Source organism: Aptenodytes forsteri, unplaced genomic scaffold (assembly GCF_000699145.1).
Source record: "Aptenodytes forsteri isolate BGI_AS27 unplaced genomic scaffold, ASM69914v1 Scaffold86, whole genome shotgun sequence".
In the NCBI taxonomy this organism is placed as follows: domain Eukaryota; kingdom Metazoa; phylum Chordata; class Aves; order Sphenisciformes; family Spheniscidae; genus Aptenodytes; species Aptenodytes forsteri.
Genome location: NW_008795715.1, coordinates 2,150,473 through 2,167,711, shown reverse-complemented (window position 1 = coordinate 2,167,711; position 17,239 = coordinate 2,150,473). Strand labels below are relative to the sequence as shown.

Genomic DNA, 17,239 nt, shown 5'->3' with positions numbered 1-17,239 from the left:
AAAGCAAAGCCTGGCCTCCCTCCGCCTGCCTGCCCGTGTCCTGGCTCTTCTTGGGGCTCCCGAACCCTTTGCAGGATTGGGGGGGCGGGCCGGGGGGGCCCCCGGGCCATCATCTGTGGCTTTCATGATATCAGCCTGCTCTACACGCAACGGCTCGTGACAGGAGCATCCACCCGGTGACGGGGCAGCCAGGGACCTGCAGACCGGTGGCCGCAGGAGCACGGCAGCAGATTGGCGGGTGGGGGGGGGGGGCGGGGGGCTGCCGTTGGGCACCAGGAGCCCTTGGAAGCCGTTTGCCACCGAACCCGGCTTTTTTTTTCTTCTGCTCTCAGTAACCTGAGGTCTCTTGCCTGCGTTGGCCATCGCAGTGATCACCCTTGTTACAAGGTGCTGGATGGGGCCCGGGATGTATTTGATCAGCTGCCCGAAGCTGATGTTTCCCAACAGGGTAGATAAACAGTTGCACCACAAAACCCGCTTCTTCCCGATGGGGCCAGCGTTCGTCTCTGCTGCGTTTTGAAATGGGAGCGTGTGGAGGGGGAAGAGCGTCGGGGGAGTGAAATTCTTCCGTCGCAAAGAGCAGGATGGAGTGGTGGCAAGGGCGGCCAGCGTGCACGGTGGCGAGGGCGATGGTCTTGTAAGGGAGCAGCGCAATATATATAAAAAATATACAACTATATCTTGCTTTAAATCCAGTTCAAATACCAACGGGAGAGGAGCTGTTGCCTCCTCTGGCTCGACACAGCTGTTTGCACCGTGCGGGAGAGCATGTGCCACCACACACTTGTCCCAGGGGACTTCTGATAGCTGGTGCGTGTGCTAACGCTGAGCTCCAAGAGGGTTTACACCCTGTGGCTAATGCTGCTGCCTGTGTGTCTTGCTTCCTGCAAAAGTGGGTGTCCTTGCGCTGGGGTGTCTCCTCCAGCCGGATAGCGGGCAGGACCCACCTTGTCAGAGCTTGTGCAAATGCAAAACGCCGCTTGTCCTTCCCCCAGATAACTCAGGCAGGGTCAGGAGAGCTGGCGGTGGGTGGGGGGTTCCTGCGCTCCCTGCCCAGAGGCAGCGGTGATGGCTCCTGGGGCTGGTCAGAGACTCTGCAATGGGCAGGGGATGGGACTTTTGGGATGCTTTAGGGAGAGGACAGGGTACCCAGAGACTTGGCGAAGTTACGAGGGATGCTGTGGAAGGAGCGTGGGTAGAGGTTAAAGCTGAATGTGTTGAAATGAAAATCGGCAAATGCCTGGTCAGTCCTGAGCCGTCCTCGAGGCTGTGCTGGCAGGGGAATTTGGCTCAAGATGCATCTCCCTTCACTTGGAGCCCAGACTTCTCAGGAACCAGTGCTGCTCAGACAAGAGTTAAGCCATTGCACTTCACTTCCAACAAGTCTTGCTTCTTTCTAAATCTGTTAAAATCTCAGGCTTGGTTCCCCCCCAGCCCCCCCTAAAGTCAGGTGAGGAAGGGATGCTGGCAAGACCATGGGGCGTGCTGTCCCTGGGAGGGCAGGGATGATGAGGGATCTGTTTTTAGCAGGCTGCTCTTTGCACAGAGAGCTCTCTCTCGCTGCCTGGCACTCCTCCCTAATTGGTTTGCTGGATAGCAACAGGTAGTAAAAGCTTTTAATGACTCCTTATCACCCCAGCCCTGCTCCCCTGGGAGGGAGCAAGGCTTCACTCATGCTGCAGCCCCACTGGGAGCTGGGCGGCTCTGGTGGTACCAGAGTGTTTGCTGAATGGCAGAGCTGGGGCTGGTGGGAGGGTTAAGCCTCCAAGACAAATTGGTTAATGATGCCGAACAGCTGTAGTCATTGAATTCCTTACAAAAGACAGATCTAATCTATTACATCTTTATCTTGTGCCATTTCCCCACGTGAAGACTTTAATGTGTTTGTTCGTCCTTTAGCTGACTTTATGGAGGAGGAGATGCTGACCTGGGAGCGTTTGGCTTGGCTGGTGGAGGACAGCAAACCACAACGGGGCTTTCGGGTGGGTTTGGAGAGCGAGACCATTGCAGAAACGGACCTCAGGAGTTTTAAAAAAGGGGCTCTTCCTTATTTTGGCAACCGTCTCCTTGCATGTCGTGTTCAGCCAAAGTGTGTCTTTACCAGCTGCGCTGGGTTCGGTGGCTGGGGAGGCGGTGGCAGGGCTGGTTCTGCAGCAGGACGTTGCTGTAGTTTCAGAAATATCTTAAACCACTAACGAACGGCCCGTCTGTTTCTTCCCTCCACTGGCCCCGATGATGCCACAACAGGTTTCTCTCCTTTCTTTGCTCTAGTTTAACCTTATGGCTACTTTTTAAGTAAGAACTTGGCTTTCAACCGGGATTTGAGGAGGCTTCTGGATGGAGAGGGGCAGGTGATGGGGCGGTGTACGAGACGCTATTACCTTTACTAAAAAGGGTTGGGGCTGCGGGTCTTCGATGCCAAGACCTGAAGCCTTTGAGGGAGAGTTCACTTAAAAATACCGCTCAGTGCAGTAGGTCCCTGATCGCTGAGTAGCTATTTTGGGTCTACTGTAACGCATAAGAATGCTGGAATTAAGTATTATTCTCATCCTTCAAATCTGTCTTGCAGCTCTGCTGACTTGGCTGGCTTTTGTTCAGAGTGTGATGTTTTATTGGGTTTCCGTGATGGGTTCCTTGCTCCGGCCTCCCTCTTCCCAGGGGAATCCCACAAGAGTTCAGAGGATGCATCCAGCCCTGACTCCACCTTTCAGACAGTCCCTGGCTGCTTTTGCTCCTGAATTTTCACATGCGTGTCTGTTGCCTTTGTCTTCGAGCTGCCGGATCCCCAAGACCTCTCCCGGTGGTGCTGCAGGCTGTTGGAATTCTCACAAGTGTTCCCATGCCCACATGGGTGGGCTTTGGGTGGGATGCTGGGTCCAGCTGCAGCGGAGCGCCTGTGTTGAAGCTGTGGCTTTCAGGACCTCCCTTGCTCCTGCCTTTTCCGGATCACCGCCCTTAAATGCTCCTCCGAGTAAGCGGGAATTCACAGATGTGATGCTGGTGGGATTGGGAAGGTGACATGGGCAGGGGTGAGGAGAAAGCAAGCTGGCCATAGCGGAAGATAATAAACCCCTCGTGGGCTGCACGTCAGCTCGGCCGTACCTGCCTGCCCACGTGCATACGCGCTTCTATTAACCACCTTATTCTTTCCGATCTCGTGATTCCCTCTCGGCTCTGTGATCATTACACTAAATAGGATAATGAGGCTTAATCAGCTTCATCTCCTCTACCTGTAGGCTTCATTTTGCTCAGAAACATCTGTCCGCGTACAGAAAGCAGCTCTATCACTCCCATCGTGGTGGGTGCAGGTCTGCTAGAGGAGCTGAGCTCGGTCCAGGACCCGCATGGGTGCTGCGGCGTGCAGGGTCTGGGGCAGTCCTGGGGTGTCCCCTGGGAGAGCTGATCGGTGTTCAAGGGGGAAGGAGAGGAAGGCAGATGTTGCAGGAGAACCCGGAGTTAATATATAATCCAGGGAGAGAGCTGATGGGCCATTACTTGGTTATAACTAGGAGCCTGCCAATACTTCTCGTGTAAAAGATGATCGGGGATGGGAGGCTGGGGAGCCAGGGCTGTAATTCTGTCCTGGAAATACCATCTCAATTGGATTTTTAAATTTTTTTTTTCTTGTCAGCTAGATACAGGGTTTGTTGTTCTTTTTTTCTGAGTACAGAGTAAATCAATAAAGCCGCATGTGATGGGTGGACCATTCCTTAGATTTAAAACAAATAGTAGCTAAAGTGCCTTTTAAAAGCCTTTCGCCTGGGTTGGTGTGCGCTCCGCGGGTGCTAGCGCTGGCCCCTCGTGCTGCAGGAAGGACCAGCGCAGCCGAAACCCCTTCCTGGGGGTCCAGGGCTTGTGTTTCATACCCGTTTTGAAATATTTTGGGCTGTGGTTTGCAGCTGCGTAATGGTTTTCCTGAGCAGGCTGAGGATCTTCATGTGGGATGGATGAGTGTGGAGCAGGTGCGTGTGTGTGTATGTTCGTAGTAGGAGGCTGGATCCTGTTAATCCTCTCAAAATGTGCTCCTGCCCTCTTCTATTTTTGCAAATTGAGGCTTGCGAACTTTTTTGGAATATGGTCTGGGATTGGACATTTTGCACAGTGAATTTTAGGCTATTTTTGGCGAGCATCCTTGGGAATGATTTGAGAACTTGATAAACAGATATCTGAGGGATACTCTCCCTTTTAATAACAGTGGCGTCTGTCGTTTGGCTCAACGTGCCTCGAGGATGTACATTTTGCTTTCTAAATCTGTGCAAGTCACGTATCGGGGGAAAGTTGAGAATAGCGCGTGGATGGTGAAGCTGCAGGAGGGGGGGGAGAGACCATCACGCCCACTCCAGGCGTAGCTGCGTGTTATTTAAAATTGCAGTTTCTTTCTCAGGGCTAAACCACAGCTGGATTAGACCATGGGAAGCATCTTTTTGCAGGGGGGCACTAGGTAGTGATTCCTGGCACATACCTGGTGTACCGGGGTAAAGAGGCAGGGCAATCGGTAGTGTTGTGGGTGCAGTTCGAGGATGTTGGTGATCCTCCTGGCTCGGCGTCGGCAGCGTACGTGCTTCCACCCGGCAAAGATGGAAAGCTTTTAATATTGCTCTCCCTTCTGGTTTGCACGGAGCTGGATTTGATGGGTTAATTATTTCATGAGGCAGTAAAAATGTGCTGGGTCTTGTCGCCGGTGTTAATTTATAATCGGAATAAAGGTTCCTCTTATGCAATTTGCTAATTCCTCTGAGACATGCCCATCGCAAGTTCCCATTCCTAATGTGCTTTTTCCTGTTCATCTGTGACTCCTAGAAAGTTAATTAGCTGCACATCCTCATTGCCATAGTAGGTAGAGGCTTTTCCCATTTGAGCATTAACCAAGGGACACACCTGTGTGTGGGGCATGTGTATTTTCTAGCTTATTAAATTTTTGAGTGTGGGACTGAAACACTGTCCAGAGCAGCCCGGGGACCCAGGTGCGGTGGCGTGGGTGGCATCTCGCCGAGCTCAGCCTGGCAGCTGCATGTCTTGGGCCACATAATCTCGGGAAAATTGTCAAATAAAGGGGTTCCAGTGAGGTGGTTTTAGTGGTCTGGGGCATGCAAAGTGACTCTACCCTTTTTTACATGCAGACTGTATTTGGTCTCTCCCGGTCCGTGCTCCCGGCAGCCCTGCCTGCTGGCTCCCGCTCCCTGCAAAGATTTCCTGCGTCTCGGCATTGTCCTCCCAGTGAGAGCTGAGCTGGCGTGGGGATGCCTGGATGCAGAAAGTGGGAACGGGCAGACACGCGAATGCACGATTGCAAAGCTGTGTCTGCACCGTGCTCGTGCTGCCCTGAGCTAGGGGCTTAGCCCCCCTCAAAGCGGGGGCGATGCAGCCCCTCAGGAGCCAGACAGCCCCGCTGCCATCGCCGTGCGCGCTTTCATATCCCTCGGCCGGGTTGACGTTGCACCGAGTCCAGCCTGAATCAGTATTTTGCTTGTGCAGGGGCTGCAGGAGACGAGCCTTTGCCTCGCAGGGGGGTGAGGATGGACCAGAGGGACTCGGTTGACATGGGCTTGCGTGAGCCGCAGCTTGACTCGTGCATTCCTGGGTTGCTTCGATTTCCTTTGCTTAGGGGACAATAAATAGCAGCCCTTCTGTTTGTTTTGTTTTGTGGCATTCTGGCCCTTTTCCACTGGTTCCGGAAGGAAGGAAGGATCCGGCTCTGATGACTGAGGAAGGGAAACCTTTTTTGGGAGCCTCATCAGGGAACGTAGCAAAGCCTTCTATTCGGAAAGGTCCTTCCCCTTTTAGCCCTAAATAAATAGGAGTACCTGGGCATGAGTTTTATTAACTTATCAAATAAACCCAACCCAACTCTTCCCCGAGGCCAGCTGCGGAATGTTATGGATTTGTGTGGGACCGATGCCTGGGACCGGCTCCCCCGTGTCCTGTCCCAGGCAGGTGGCGAGGGCAGGATTTCAAACATGATCCCTGGTGCTGACCACAAAGCCCACCCATGGGATCCTCTGAAAGTCCTTTTTAGAGTCCCACTTCTCGAGGCCGGCACCCAGAAACCCCTAAAGGTTTATTTAAAATCTGTTTGCCCGTATGATCTGTGGAAAGCCTGCCCGCCTCCCACCCCTTCCCTGCCCATGTGCGGTGGTTTTAGTGATTGAAATCCAGTTGTTGCTGGATGGGGTGAAATTATTTGCGAAAAAAGCACAGAGTTGTAATTATACTAATTTTTTAGAAAAGCGTTTTATTTTCTTAATGGAGGTAAAGGGTTATTTACTTCCAGAGCGCAATTTGTCATCTGCTCTTAATTATAATTCTCTCTCATTATGCAACAAGCATTTCAAAAAAACATTACATTTGAAGCCCCAAAGCTAGAGCTAAAGAGCAGAGATGCTTTGAATCCAAGTCAGGGTTAAATTCCCCTCCCACCCTCATGAGGTTTATGGGGACAATCGCTAACTGCACTGACAGCAGATGAAATCCGGAGCAGTTTGACGGCGCTTGCAGCAGCGTGGCTCTGCGGGCTGCCAGCAGGGTTGCAGGGGGAGCAAGGAGGTGGAAAAAAAAAACCAAACCCACTGTAAAAAAGCAGGAACTGAGAAAACCTGGCTTAATTCTTTGTTCAATAAGCTCCTGCGCTGGATACACGTTTCTCCACCGTTCCCTTCTCCGTTATGTACCCGTCCCCGTGATAAAGCACCTTTCCCCAGTGGTTACCTCGAGCGAGTATTACCAACTGATAAGGCTGGTAATGTAACACGGGGCCTTTCTCTCCTCTGTGGCTCAGCCTTTGCTGATTGAATTTCAATTACTGTTTGGGGCCTGGCTCAGAATTGTAAAAGAGGATAAATTTTTCCAAACGGAAGAGCACACTGGAATACCAGATCTCCCCTGTACCTGCCAGAAGAGTCTGGCTGGCACCGCGGGGAGGGATGCATCGCTGTTGGTGGGCGCGGGGGGGGAGTTCTGCTGCATCCTGGACAGTATCTGACCTTTTTGCTGATTGAATTTGAGCGCTCTTTTTGTTAAGTTTTAGCCCTGGAATAAGCAGAAAGCCGGCAGCAAGCTCCCAGGGGGGAGAGCAGGGTGTGGGTGCTGACCCACTGCTCGCAGCTGAGTGTGGACCGGAGGGGATGTGGGTGCTCAGCGTGCCCCGGGGTTGCACCCGTGCTTCAGGTTGGATGGGCTCTGTTGGTGGGAGCTGGTGGTGATGCTCGAGAAACTTCAAGCTCCCTTCCTTGCTGCAGTGATGCTCTGTACCCTGCCTGCATCCAGGCGGGCTCTGGGAAGGAGTCGGGAGTCCTCTGCCTCCCTTTCCTGCGACGGCGGTGCCGGTTCGTGGTGAAGAGCCTGCTGCCCTGTAGACGGCATCACCTGTAAGACTCCCTCCTGTAGCATCCATGCTCTCTGTCCGAACACCTGAACGAGGCCCCGTTTATCCACTTGGCACGCCGAGTGCTGTGGATGGTTCCTTGGCTGTTCTTTGATCTTAAAACCTGCCTTTGAATTTGCTCATAGCGTAACCCCAAATTAATGCCTCCGCTGTGAAAAGTAAACCTGCCATTAATACGACAGAGAAGCAGCGAGTGAAGTTGCAATTGGTTGGGTCGTGAATGTCAGGGAGAGGAAGGCTGCTTTCATGGAGATCACGGAAAATATATATGCACAGATATATAACTGCAACACAACGCCAACTTGCTCTCAGGGTAAACTCTGACTCACCCAGACTGACTTGACATGCTGCCTGCTTTGAAGACGAGCTGTAAAGAGTCAGTTTTGTGCCTCTTGTGTGCGTATGTCCTCGGGGAGGACAGCCTCCCTCCGCGGATGGGTAAGTCGCTGCCTTGTGATGCTCGGCGACCACCCTTCGGTGCAAACGGCTCCGCGCGGTGCCAGCTGCACGCTGCCTCCCGGCTTGTGGATGCTGTGGGTGGCTGCTGGTGAGTGGTGTAAAACAGACATTTACTCTTAATCCAGTGGAATATTGTATTGTATATTGTATTATACGTATGTTATTAATAGGCTGACGACCCTGCTGGAGAGTGGCACGCTGCTGGGGAATTGGGGAAAAAACGGCTCGTTTGTTCCTTTCTGCTCAGCCTGGCTGAGGCTCCTCTGCTGGTGTTTGGACCCCGTGGGTGTCTCTGCTTTTGCACCCACTCGATGCTCTGGGCACGTGGCCGTGGCGTGGTGTGTCCTCTGGTTGTGCCGGTCCCAGGGGGATGCATTTGGGGTGTGCTATGCTCAGGGTGTGAAAATCTTTGTGGCGTGTGTTCCTGTCTCCCCCCATCATGCTCTAATTATCAACGAGGTGGTGAAAGTGATGTGACTTTAATCTGTTGTCTGCAGGCTTCAGAGCTAATGCAAACTGAAAAACTGACTGGATGAGTCCCCTCTTCGAGTTTCAGACTGTTTACAGGCTCGGGAAGGTGTCTTGCTGTTGGTTTGCATTTCATATGTGTTTTTTAAGGCCTGTCAAGACTTTATAGGTGAGGTACATACTACACGTAAAAATAAATGCTATGAGGGGTGATTTCAGAGCTCCATTTCTGGACTTTAGGTTGTCGTGGTTGGAGTCGAGCGCCCAAATGAGTTATCCATGAAAGCCTAGGACGAGCCCTGCCTGTGGGGCTGATTGGAGGGGAACCAGCTCATTCACCAGCTCAAAATTCAGCCGTGCCCTGTGGGACAGTCCCAGATTTACTGTCCTGAGCTTCCAAAGGAAGGGAAATTGGTTAGCTTCTCGTTGGTGGTAATCAGGAAGTGCCTTGTCCCTTATTACGTCTCTCTTCTGTAATGAATTAACAAATTAATTGCACTAGCTGAAGAGAATGAAGGGCCTCTCCTGTGGATTCATTGTGCTGTGCTTCAGGAAGGTGTTTCAGGCTTCCCTGGCTCTGCCGTGGCTCCTGCAGACGGGCAGAGGAGTTGGCATCTCTCTTGGGCTTTGGTGCTATTTTGGTAATTATGTGATGCGCAAGAAGTGGAGAGAAGAAAGGCAGAAACCGTGGCCTTGGGAATGAGCTGGCTGCGGGCTGGGTCCCCGGAGGCTGCGCTGGTGTCCGTGGGGCTGCGATGCTTCGGGGGGATGCAGGGAGAAGGGGCTGCGCCCCAGCAGCGCTGCTTCTCCATCCGTCTGCCGGGCACTGGTGCATGTCTGCATCGCTAATTGCAGGTCTAAAGGAAGTTGTGTTTTAATGTAATGTAATTAGGCAGCAGCGGCATGGGGTGGCTCTTCATTTGAGGGGTGATGGATCGCTAGCTGAGCCCTGGTACATCCCTTCAGCCCTCCGAGGAGCCCTCGCCGTCCCCCTTCCAGGGCTCCTGACTTCCCACCCCGCAGCAGCAGCCGCCGGCTTTGTGGCTTTGTTCACCCTTTCCCATTAATTCAATCTGCACTGATAGCAAGTCATTACTGAGGAGTATATTGTGTAAAAATGAGCTGTTAATTGAAGTTTTGTTTGCTTTTTCTCTTACCCTTGCAAAAAGCCTTGCATAATAAAGGACTGTAAAAATACATGTTGCCACACTACAAATATACAAGGTGGGAAGGGGGCAGGGAGAGAGCAAAGAGGCGAAGCTGGTCTCCATTAGATTTTAATAAGCATGTGGAGAAAAAGCTCTTGTTAATCCCATCTGAGGCTTAAAGGTTTATTGCTAACAATTAAAATCTCATATTGTAGTGCTGACTCGATGCCACAAACCTCTCTGCCGTGTCCTGCTGAGCGAGCCATGGGCATCGGGGTGTGGTGATGTGTGAGGCAGTCCTTAGGAAAATATCCCTTAGGATCTGGCTGTGAGCTTGGCTGTAACTGGCAAGTTTCCTCCCAGCAAACAGCTGCAAGTGTATATGCATCCTGACTGGTTTTGGTGGGCAGCGCTTGTGTGCTCCAAAACTGCCTGGAGCAACCGGTCCTTTGAAAAATAAATTTACTGGTTGTGTTCTGAGGTTTCTCCAGGCTTCCTGGTGGACAGGAGGTTGGTGACGTGAAACCTGTCTCCTGCTGTTGCAGAGGTAGGTTTTGTTTGTTTAACAAGTTGTTTGTTGTTTTTTATGGGTTGGTTTTTTTTTTTGCAAGGTTGCATGGCAAAAGCAGCAAAAATACTCCTGTGCTTTTGTTTTTCTAATGGCAAAGGTTACAAAACTGACCTCCTTTCTGCCGTGTAAAGCATCACTGTTGCAAAACATCACGTTTTGTAACAAACCCCCTGGGTTTCCTGAGGAGCCTGGGAATTGCGCGTGTGTTCCCTCCTCCCAGGCAGTGCTCGCCCTGGCCCTGTGCCGTCGGCACCACTGCCTTTCCAGACTGGGTGCCAGCGACATTCCTGCCATGTTTTTCCTCCCTCCTGGACAGGCCAAAGCCCCAGACGTGCCAACGAGAAAAATCCATAAATTTGTTTTTAATGTGAACGTTGCTTTGGCCAAAAGGATGGATTTGCCTGTGCCTGGCTCCCCTTGGAGCCCCTCAGCGTGGCTCTTGGTCCGGGGCTGGTGCCGGCAGCACGTGCCCGCTCCCTGGCAGCGATGCTCTCGGGTGTCCGGCCGTGCTGTGCCGGCTGGGAGCGGGTACCCCAGCATCCTCCGATCGGAAGGGCTGTGTTTGACTGGCATGGGCTGCGGGATGCATTCCCCTCATTCCTGTTGGAGGGCAGATTTGGTTTATTTGAGGGTTTGGGGTTGTTTTTGATAAGTTTGCCTTCCTCCCTCCCTCGGGTTGCCAGACTTAGTGTTTCTGGGTGTGCTCGGTGCTGCCAGCTCGTGAGAACACTGCAGGTTTTGGCACTGCCAAGGGTCTTCCATCGGCTGTTGTTGGATGAGGCAGCCCCCAGGGGAGCCCCCGCAGCTGGGGCTGCTCCGGGGTCACCCCGCAGGACACCCCGGCTGTCCCCACGCTCCTGGTGACACAGAAGGGAGGTGATTTATTCCTCCTGCCCCCGCAGCTCGTCAGGCCGGTGATTAAAGCTGCTGTTGGCAATTTTCAAGAATTATGAGTTATCAAAGTGGCTGATAATTAGCAGTGAAAAAAATGTACTTGCAGTAATATTACATCAGTTATAGATAAACTGATACCAGCCTGCCTTAATATTCACTTAAGCTTCCCTGCTTGCAGTTATTAGGGGAAGGCTCTGGTGTTGCGTTGCTGCCAGCTGCACTGTCAGGACGAGAAAGGCCTCCCAGCCTGATGTGATCTGCTCGCGAGACACTGCTGGAGCAGATCTGCCGTGAAAATGCTGAGATTTTTGTCTATGGATGAACTTTTCCTTCCCAATTCCCGCCGCAGCGCTGCCATAGCTACAAGCCGCCTGCCTGCCTGCTGCAGGCAGGGCTACGTGCTGGGCCAGGGGAGGATGCGGGGCTGGAGGAGCCAGATGGAAGATGCTTGGCATGGGAAGCGGGGACCCCCCGGGCCTCCCCCTGCGCCTGCTGCCACGGCTCTGGCAAAATGTCGGTGATCCCGGTGCAGGGGGGGGGGGGGGGGGCGCCCCCCCCGCCGAGCCGTGGGGAGGGCTGCGGTGCTTGGCGTGTTGCAGGATCAGGCCCTCAGGGTCTGTTCCTCCGTGGGAAACTGGGTTTCGTGAGGATGCTCTCGTGTTAAGCGATTGCCGGATTGATCATTTGGCTCCTAGGCCTCTGCTCAGGGTCGCCCCGCTCCTGCCTGGTGCTGAGCAAGCTGGTGCTGGTGGATTTCCACAGGGACTCCGGCCATCATTGAGGAGCAATTCCCTTCCAGCCCCCTTGCTGGTGGGGGAAGCGATCTCGATGTGCTGGTGACACAGCTCTCTACTCTGGAGCTGCTTCTGCTGCTGGCATTGGTGGGGGGACAAGGATGGATTTGGGACCTGGCTGTTGGGATGAGGGCTTGGGTTGGATTCGTAGACCCCAGCAGCACGAGTGCTCGTGCGATGCTTCCCACGTGCTAATCTTTTCCATTCGCCGCCTTCTCTCATGTGGTTCATCTTCTCCTGTCGCTGTATTTGGCAGCACTTTGAGGCTTTGGAGGATGTTTCTGATTACGGCCTCTGGTTGCACATGCTGTGGTTTAGGGTTTAGGAGACTTCGGGTAGTTGAATTCTGGGGTGAAAATGGAAGAAATCCGTTTCACGGCATGATAGACAGTGCTGACCCAGCTCTCGTTAGCAAGCCCAAAAAGAATTGGCGTTAAAGTACCTTTCTGTCTGCCCTGCCCGTTACTGCTGCTCGGTTGTTAGCAATCTCCAAATTAAAATGCAAACCGAGATGTACCTGAAACACTTGGAGACCCTTAAACTTTCATCTGAAAATAAAGTTGGCTTTCCGTCTTCATTACGTGGGGTGTTGTCGATGAGGGGTTGGGGTTACCCGCTGTTACTTGCTGTCGCTCTGGCAGCCGGAGCCGTAGCGGTGATCCAGGGCATGCTGGGTGTCCCCAGATTTATTCCCAATTTACGGGGGCACAGTCTGTCTGGCCAAAGGGGTTTAATTAATCATAAATATGACTGTACCCACTTCAGCGTTGAGAAGGGCCTTTTTTTTATTGCGTGGAGTATTTAAGGTTGCACTTGAGTTGTTGATTTTAGTATTTCGAGCGGGGGGTTGCCAGTGATCCTGGCTTTGAGAGGAGCTGCAGTTCAAGTCCTCTTAAATGCCTGCCTGCTAGCCCCTTCCCTTAATCCATCCCTTCGTGCCAGGTCAATATTGACCACAACCGTGCTTTTTTCCTCCAGAAAAGGTGAGGGGACGCATTGTTTTTTGGGGATACTGTGCTGGGGGAACGTGGAGCTGGCTGACCGTTTTTTGGAGGGGTGCCTGGTGCCATCCAGGCTTCTGGCAGCACAACTCGCCGCAGCCTTTAAACTCTGTCCCGGGCACATCCTCACCCACCCAACTGTTTGTGCTCTTCTAACGAGCGCTGGCTTCTGGTCCCCGCAGAGCAACACGGAGCCTTCGTAAGGAGCCCCAGCCCGGCGTTTGCTCCAGCACGGTGCTGGGGCGGGAGGTGATGCGGCCAGGTGGTGTTTGGCTTTTTTTTTTTAATTATTATTTAGAAAAAAAAAGTAGTTTGAAACGAGGAGGGCTTTGGAGAAGTGCGGGCGTGAGCAGGACCTCCCTTCCACACCCTCGGCAGCGGGGCTGGTGCGAGGCGCCGCTCCCCTGAGAGCGGGGCTGCGTGGGGGCTTGGCACGTCCCGTGGGACACCGGCATCCTCGGGGATTGCTGCTGCTGTCCTCGAGCACCCCTCTGGGACACTTTGGGAGCAACGTGACCGGCCGAGGTCTCAAGAGATGAAACCGAAGGGTGCCAAGGGAGGGTGTGGGAGATGTAGCAATGCGGGGCGGCTCGCCATCGCTCACGCCTTCGTTGGTTCTTGGTGGGTTACAAATGAGCCCTGCTGGCATGGGGATTCACAGCCGGCGCCGTGCTGGCAGAGGTTCACTTGGGAGCGTCAAGCCCTTGAATGTTGTTTCAAATAACAAAATACCAGCCTGTTGTTTTACATGCAAATGGGCGCTCTCTGATAACTAAGTGCTTTCTAAGGAAGCTCTCTTCCAATCCGATCCTATTTCATGTTTTTAACATAAATCTGTTTATCTGCCTCAGAAAAGCCGGGCACTTGCTGCTTTGTTGCTGTACAGCCTTTGTCTCCGTCCCCAGAGGTGTCGGGCTCTGTGCAGAAGCCGCGAAGCCGAGCAAGTGGCTGATGCACAGAGCTCGCCACGAGCTCGCAGGGGGCATGGGGGGGGCCACAGGGACACTCTGTGTCCCTCCCTGCGTGCGGGGCAGCCGCTGACATGGACTGAGGACGTGCAGCGTCTCTCCTTGCTCCCCACTCCTCTCTTCTTTCTCTTACCGCTTTCTGGTCTCTGATCTGTTATCACTGTCTCTCTTTTAATAAGTGTGAAATGGCAGCCTTTGGGCACCATCAAAGCATGGCTTGTTATTGTCTCCGTGTTAGCTCCTGGACAAGTTAGGACCATTTTTAATTTTTTTTTTTTTAATAAGGTAGTAAAATTTATTCTATTTCTCTTTCCTGTTGAGGTGCTTTCCGCCGTTAGTTGATGCGTTACGGTCTTTGTTTCCTGCGGCTTTGTGGAGCCTGTTCCAGGGCGTTTGCTGGATTAAAGCCAGTAAGACATTGCATGGGAAGAGCAGCATCACCGACCTTCCCAGACAAGCAGCACCTCCAGATTTGGTACCAAGTGATCTACCCAAAGCCAGACCATCAGCTTTTGTCATCACTATTTCTTTATTAATTTATTCTCCTTCATTGGTCAGGTGGAGAGGAGCAGATTAGTTCTTAAAGGTGTCACTCGCTCTTCATTTCTTTTTAAAATGGGCTTTGGTTCAATTAGCAACTTTTGCAAGAGGCTGGCTGGGCAGCAGGATGCAAGCCGAAATCCTTGCCTCATCTAAAAGCAAGCAGCTGCCGCCTCCTCCCTGTTGCACCCCTTTGCCCTGCAATACCAGGGCGATACCATCGATACTGGGGTGGTGGCCGCATCGCCCAGATGCTAGCAGGAGAGGGGCACGTTTCCATACAGATAAATTCGGGATTGCTGCAGCTTTTGGGTAACAAAAGCAGGATCTGCCCGTTTAGGCGGGTGCTGCATGGAGTGGGGTGGTTCTCTGCTCTCTGCAAAGGTACCTGTTTTCCTCGTCTGCTTTTACACACGGGGCCGTGACAATCTAATGACCTTTCCGTTGTAGCTCCGCAAGCAGAGACGAGTGTGGTGGGGACTCCCGCTTCCCAGAATAGTTTTCCTCCAAGATCTTCCTGTCCAAGTCTCTCATTGCATCTCGCTTTTTGAAATAATCAGCCCCCGTGGTTATTTCAGTTAACACTAATTACTGGCATGAACTAATTAATGTGGGTTGACTTTCCTCTTCTCTTTCTAATGCTTTTTTAACCCACTGACACATTCCAATTAAGGGACTCATGCAGGGACTGGACTGAAATGACTCAGAGCAATCACAGTTGGAATAAATCGTTTGCTTTGCTGAAGGTCACTAATATTTTTTCAAATTGCCAGCGTTGGGTATTTGTGCCTGCCAACAAGGAGATGACCTGACCTTACAATAAGCATCTGAAATATCTTCAAGTGTGCCTCCATTTTGGCGCAAGCAGATTTGCGGGTACCACGTCGATAAGTGTTTGATGTGCTGAGAACGGTGGCACAGAAAACAGCCGTGGGAGGCTTCTCATCAGGACTGCAGACCTTGAGGCAAGTGGTCTTGACCTCGCAAGGACCTTGCTCGTTTGTATCTGTAGCTGTGCAATGGTGGTAGAGGGCATACACTGAATGTTACCTCCCTGCTTGTGCTCGTACAAGTGATTTCTTTTCCCCTTGGTTGGGTTATTGTAACTTGTGGAGTCCTGTGGGTTCTGGCCGTGCCCTGGGCTCGCTTCCCTGCCTCTGCTGACAAGGCCCAGGTGAGAGGCGGCTGTCTTTGGGCTGGGGGGAAGCCACAAATCTGGTGGTGATAAAGCCTGCAAAGCTGCCGTCGCAGTGTTTGTAGCCCGTTTAACAAAATGCTGGTAGGAGCCATGTGGAAGGAGAGCCTTCTGCTCCGTGAAACCTGGTGTTCCCAAAGTCCGAGGTGAGAGCAGTGGCAAGTGGGAGGCAGCCAGCAGCTGGAGCAGGGCTGGAGAGCCCCGTGCAACGCTTGCAAATCCTTCCTGTGCACTTAAAGTTGAGGCTTTACTTCTGCAGCTTCAGATTCCCATCCTTGCTTCTCCTCAGGTTGGCGTTTTCCAGAAGGTGATGCTACTTGCTTCCCAGAGGTGAAAACCCATTTAGCTTTTGCAGGGCCAGACTCTCTCCTGGATATAGGGAGACTACGCTGCAGAAGTGCCAGCAGCAGGGCGAGCCCGTGAGTTTCCATTCTCGGTCTCTTCCTGCCTTATCCAAGTCAGGTCGTGATGCTGAAGTTCCCCCCTCTTTCCTCACTGTGTCACGTCATCCAGGTTTTGCTGGAAAACGCTTGTATTTCTACCTGCTCTTCCAGCTACTGCTCGTGATTTTAAGGCGCAGAGCTGCTGGTGTCTCCCGGGGGCAGGTGCGATGGGGTGGTGTGGGTCTCCCTTCTCCCAGGGGGATTTAAACGCGAGCACCTCATCGGTGCATCTTATAATTGCTGGGTTAATGGAGGTGAAAGCACCTTGATTAAACTGCAGTAGAGAGCAGGTAGCAAATATGTGATTAGTATTAATAGCGCTGGTCAGACTATATTATGCAAATGATGGGAGAATAGATGATTTAGTTATTCATCTTTAACCTTTATTTTTGTTTAATGTGACCTTACTCGTCAAGTCTCTCATTACCATCTCTGGCTGTTCAGCGTATGTTCGTTTATTCTGCTGCCATCGACCCATCAGCTAAACCCGTGTTCCCGCCCGGTGACGCCGAGTGCAGCCTGGACACCCCTCCTTGCGGGTGCTCCCGGGGGCTGGTTCCCAGCCCTGCAAGGAGTTGGGAACTCGGGGTCCCGTTCCCCATGTTTTGGGTAGAGCTGGTTCCACCAGGTCATACAGCCCCTGCCGTGGGACACGTTCCCTTCTCTCAGCTGTCCGGTTACGGCTCTAACCCCATGTTTCCTATCGGTTTTGTAGCCGTCTCCGGGTGGGTTTGAGCAGCCTGTGGACATCCAGAGACGCAGACATTCCTGCTGCGTGTCCAGCACCATGGGGGAAAGGCAGAAATGGTGTCTGCCAGGTTTTTGGGTGTTTTTTTTTTTTTTTGGCCGATGCAGATAAAGACTCTGGCACATCCTTGAGTCGCAGCTGGTTCTCACGGGCTGTGTTCAGGTTGGCAGGAATCGCTCATGGGAGCAGCGTGGCCCCTCTTGCCGCGGGGCGTCTGCTTGGATTCCCTGCAGACTTTACGCATAGCTAGACAGTATTGGTTTTGGCCGTCCCTCTCTGCTTTCTGGAGGTTACAAATGGTGTAGGAATATATTCCAAATGAGTTTGAAGTTTCATTGGGCCATCTGGACAAGTCCCACTGAACTAACACTGGACGGTTGTGAACATAGTGTCTCATTTGATGCTCAAATGGGTTCAATTTTGAACAAACTATTTCCCTTGCAAGCTCAATCCACGTTGAAGAAATGGTACCCTACTGCAAACCAAACTTCTGCAGAGGTCAGCCCAGCAGCTCGACCCTCTGTGAGCGGCTTGGCAGTGCTGACAGCAGTGAATGTCCCTCCTTGTCCGCTGGTCTCCTCCAGGTTGTCTTTGGAGGGAGTTGCGTTTGTGGGATTGCATTTTTTTGC

General features: G+C 52.5%; 1 protein-coding gene across 1 annotated transcript in view; it reads left to right on the top strand.

The window, feature by feature from the left end:
- The window catches only part of SLC39A11 (solute carrier family 39 member 11), a 99,216-nt gene that overhangs the window by 10,406 nt on the left and 71,571 nt on the right, over nucleotides 1-17,239 (top strand). The gene's annotated exons all lie outside the window — the stretch shown is intronic.